This window comes from Vespa mandarinia, chromosome 6, assembly GCF_050613455.1.
Source record: "Vespa mandarinia isolate Hongniang chromosome 6, ASM5061345v1, whole genome shotgun sequence".
Taxonomy (NCBI): domain Eukaryota; kingdom Metazoa; phylum Arthropoda; class Insecta; order Hymenoptera; family Vespidae; genus Vespa; species Vespa mandarinia.
The window spans coordinates 2,145,001-2,150,000 of NC_140815.1; the positions used below are offsets into that span (position 1 = coordinate 2,145,001).

General features: G+C 37.5%; 1 protein-coding gene across 2 annotated transcripts in view; it reads left to right on the forward strand.

Annotated features, from left to right (window-relative positions):
• The window catches only part of Drgx (Dorsal root ganglia homeobox), a 54,379-nt gene that overhangs the window by 17,912 nt on the left and 31,467 nt on the right, over nt 1-5,000 (forward strand). Inside the window, exons 1-2 of one of the 2 annotated variants that reach the window (XM_035864852.2) lie at nt 180-1,187; nt 1,330-1,551. The exons of the other annotated variant lie outside the window; for it this stretch is intronic. The gene's annotated coding sequence lies outside the window, so the exon portion shown is untranslated. Of the gene's footprint in view, nt 1-179; nt 1,188-1,329; nt 1,552-5,000 lie in introns of those variants that run through there. 2 annotated transcript variants of the gene reach the window in all.

Genomic DNA, 5,000 nt, shown 5'->3' on the forward strand with positions numbered 1-5,000 from the left:
CTCGAGAGTAGGGGAGTTAGTGAGAAAGAGAAGGAGACCAAGAGAAATCAGAGACCACGCCTTACGAGCCGGTCGGCGCCTGCGTGGTTCCGCCTATCGAGCACGCTTTCCTCCGTCAGCTATCGTCCGCAGGGACGATGATATCGTCCGTGACACCGTACGCGACGCACTACCGAGCTGGATCCCATTCGTACGGATTCGTCGATCACGCATATATATATATATATATACATACATATATATATACATATATATATATATGTATACGATCTTGCCGAGAAGTTCATTGTTGTTATTACTTTTCGTTGTTGTTTTTTAATCGGATTTCGATCTTCGTATCTTTTTTTTTAATCGTTTCCTTTCCGTTTCTCCGACTTCGTATAACATACTATAAATTTTCGTTCGCGTCGATAACGACGATAAAATCTTTCTTTCTTGTTCGCGTCTTAGATTTCAATTTTTGTATATATATATATATATATACATATATATATACAGAGAGAGAGAGAGAGAGAGAGAGAGAGAGAGAGAGAGAGAGAGGGAGAGAGAGAGAAAGGGAGAGAAAGTACATAAATACGTATAATTATTTCTTAAAGCCAATCGCGAATCTTTGAACGTTTCGATATAAATGTGTGAATAATAATCTAACGAAAAATTCAACATACCGTCAACGTTCGAGATATATTGTCTCGTTTAATTCTTCGTTGTTTGTTGTTTAACGTTGAGTTTTAGTCCATGGTGACTTGACAATTTGGTTATCCAAGAGAAAATGCGTGCGTGAGTAAGTACTTATATACTTACTTACTTGCTTACTTAATTATTTACTTACTTACCACGTGAGACGACGTCGTCGCGATAACTGGAGATACGTTATTCGATTCCGGTGGACCGCCTGCGTGACTTCGTCGAAATAATAAAGGACGATCTACGATCGATCCGTGATCTAAAGATCGATTTTTTTAGATAAGAGAAAGAGTGAGAAAAAATTTAAAAGAGAGAGAGAGAGAGAGAGAAAGAGAAAGAGAGTAAGAGAAAGAAAAAGAGAGAGAAAGAGAGAAATGCTAACCGTTAAGATTTTCGATAACGTCGTTGTGTATAACGCAAGATCATTTTTCGAATATCTTACGGAGGATAGATTTCAACGATCAGAAGAAGATCGAGAGGAACAATAGAAAGATTCGAATCCGGTGAGTGACGATTTGAAAAATAAGAAAAAAAAATTATATATATATATATACATATACATATATATATAACTATAATATATATATATAAAACTACGTGAAATTCGTGAAGAAGAAGTTCGTGATCGATCGAACACGTTATTAGATTCGCGCGCTTTCGTTCGCGCCATTGGATTCGTGCAAAGGGCGCGAAAATCTTCTCAAGTTCCGCAAAGTTGCGGAGGAGATCGGGAAAGTGTTGTTCAGCCACGAGTCCAGGATTCTCACCCCCGGAGGCGGCACCATCTCGCCCGGGGGCGCGGGGCCACCCGCGAGCCCTTCTTCGGGACACTATCGTCAACAAACACACAGTCCACCCTTGGTCAAGGTAAATTATACTTTTGCAATTTTTTTTTTCACACTCACCACACACCGCACGAGTTCTCTCTTCTTTCTTTTTTTTTTTCCTTGCTGTTTTTATTGTAGATGTTGTTCTTGTTGTTGTTGTTGTTGTTGACAATGATGTCGGATTTTTTTTCCTCTACGATTGGCACTACATAGATATTTATAAAACGAACACATATTTTTTATTCTTTTTCTTTTCTTTTTTTAAAAATTCCTTCATTCTCGGTATGACCACGTTTTTGGACTGTACTTGAGATTTTATATTTATTTATTTATTTATTTATTGTCCGTCCGGATTTTTTCCAAAGTGTCAAGTAGCCCAGGGAAAAGAAAGAAAATAAAAGAAAAGAAGAAGAAGAAAAAATGACGTTCAATCCGTCGGTCTAAAAAAACGTTAGAAAATTCATAGGATTTTACTTTTCTAACAAATGTTTTTCGTTGCGCGTTCATTAGTAAAGAGATTGAATAATGGGTCCGGAAGAGAGATAGATGGTTGTTTTCATACCTAAATATAGTGTCTGTATTCATGTGCAATTGTAACGCGTTGAAATCATTGATTTTATTCAAGGGACTGCGTGAGATACGAGATAAGATTTTATATACCGTTCAAGATTAGATTCAATATCGTTCATTATGAGAATTCATTTGTTCAAGGCTAAAATCACAAATTGTATCGATGGATTGTCGATTGGGACAAACACAATATGATATCGATCTTACTTACGCATTATCATTGGGTTAGGAAAAATTCGTCTCTTCTTTTTCATGGTCGCATGATCGACAAGATGATATCTTCTTCTTTTTTTTTTTTTTTCGTTTTTTCTCTCTTTTTTCTTTACGGAACAAGACAAATCGAAGAAAAATTTTGAAAGCGAAGTGAGCGAAGTGAGTGAAGGGAGGGGGGAGGAAAGATAAAAAGACAAAAAAAAAAGAAAGAAAAAAATAAAAGAAAAAGTAATAAGAGGGAAATAAGTAAATAGTAAGTAGGTAGCTCGTGGAAATTGATTAGAACCGAGTGAGAATAGAAAAAAGGGTAAGAAAGAAATGGAGAAAGAGATAAAAAATCAAGGATAAACGAATGGATATCGTTCGAGACAAACGTGATAGGATAGATATCCTAGGATATAGGATAGGTCGTTGCGAATAGAGAAAGAAACATTAGTGTCCTCTTTTTCTTTTTCTTCTTCTTTTTTTTTTTTTTATGGTCACGTAATGACGAGAGGATTTCTATGGAGTAAGAGAAATGATGGAAGGAGAATGGGGAAGAGGAAAAAGATAGGAAAGAAAAATATCAAGAAGGAAGTAGATTGAGAAGCGGATAAGGACAAAGTTAGAAGAAGAAAGATCGAGAGAAAGAGAGAGAGAGAGAGAGAGAGAGAGATAAAGGGAAAGAGAAGTCGACGATGATGGGTATAAGGGCGGTTGTCGCGGCTCATTTTCGTCAGGCAACAGAGGGAATCCCTCGGGGTGCCAGCCATGCAGCAGCTGTCTACGGCGAAAGCTCTCCTTAGAAAAGAGAGAAAGCTCGTTGGAATTTAACACGGAACGATTCTTATGCTTTCAGGATTCTTCTTCTTATATTTACCCTGATAGATACATATTTCGTCCTCGAGAATAACTCGACAGGTTTAGGCTCGAGTTCGGATTCGGGCTCGGTTTCGAGCACGTAAGCGAGAATATACCATCAAGCTTTCTCGAAAATATTTTCTGGTTGGTTAGTGAGTCTCTCGCTAATATTTATTATTTCAATTTCGAAAGGAAAAGAAAGAAAAAAGAAAAGATTAAGAGGAAATAAAGAAAAAGAAGAAGAAAGAAAACATAGACAATTCATTCATAACGAGTTTTAGTCCATAGGAAAAGGAAAAGGGTCGAAGGGTTTAATGCGGCCCTGTTGAGGCACACGCGCGCACCGACCGTCCAATACTTTCGTTGTGATTAAGCTTAATTCGTTCTATCTCTCTCTCTCTCTTTCTTTTTTCTCTTTCTTGCTCTCTCTCTTTCTCTCTCTCTCTCTCTCTCTCTATTTCTCTCTCTCATTCTCTTTCTCTCTTTCTCTCTCTCTGTTTTACTAAAGAAGCAAAGCCGAAGAGAAGACGTCGCGCGTTAAACTGCCGCAGCGTTGTTCGCTCGCGCTGTCTGCCATCCAATCCTGCCAACTTAACCTCATTAATAAATTAATTAGATATTATTGTGTTGGCAGCCAGGGAGGCAGCTGCGGGTCTCTCGTTCTTCGCTTTCTTCTCTATATTCTTCGTTTTCTCTTTCTCTCTCTCTCTCTCTTTCTTTCTTTCTTTCTTTCTTTCTCTAACTTCATCTTCTGAACTGTACGAACCCGCAGATGATGCTTAGAAACCATGTTCGCGAGGTCGAGACCTGTGACGTCACTTTTTCTCGGGACGACAATGCGTCTCTATATACTTCTCTACTGCCTATTTGTTACCCGCACATTTTCTTTTTTTTTTTTATTTCTTCTTCTTTTCTTCCTCCTCCTCCTCCTCCCCTTCCTCTTCTTCTTCTTCTTCGTCTTTGTCTTTTTCGATATCTAACGATCACGATTTCGATCTTTTCTTTTGAATTCTCACCTCTTTACCATTATTCCCCTTTCGCGAGCTTTTTAATTTCATCAATTTCAATAATAACAATTTTTGATAAATCGAAATCGTTCGTGCGTACGTATCCCAAATTTCAATTGTTTAATTTCTTTTTTTATTTTTCTTTTTTGTTTTTTTTTTTTATTTTCCATAATCATAATTTTTGATAAATCGAAAGCGTTCGTTTATATACTTAGATATAAATGTTGTTTTTCCTTTTCTTTTTTTTTTGTTTTCTTTCAAAAGCCTTATCTATGAACGATTAAAATGTCTCTATGATGATAATAAAGCGATCTAGAGAGTCAGTATTACATAGATTGCGTAGGAAAAGTTCTCGAGAGTTGGCGAAGGTCGTAAAGCGTATCCTGGTCAAGGAGTCGCTCGTCGCGTTGCTGCTCATTATCAGAGTAGCATGGCGACTGGTAATGACAAAAAGCACATGCAGCATTATCATTGCGGAGTGTATGGCATTAAACTGTAGGGGGCCAGGATTAGGATGTCGGCCATTACCGCGCGTCACTGACCGTTTATTCTACGCCGTGCACGGTGTGGTGACTTCCTCTAGACGCGTATGTATGCCTACATAACCGGAGGATGAGGACATTCGCGAGGCCGCCGTGAACACAAATCATATTTCACCTTTCGATATCATGACATTTTTTTTTTTCTTCTTTTATTAGAGAACGAGTATTCATGAGCTGCTGCGATTAATATGTTCCTTTTCTTCTTTTTTTCTTTTTATTTTCTTTCTTTCTTTTTTTTTTTTTTTTTTAACGTCACACCAATAGTTACAAATCCGAAAGCTTCCTTTAATCGTATAAATAAGAAAGATACTTCTTGT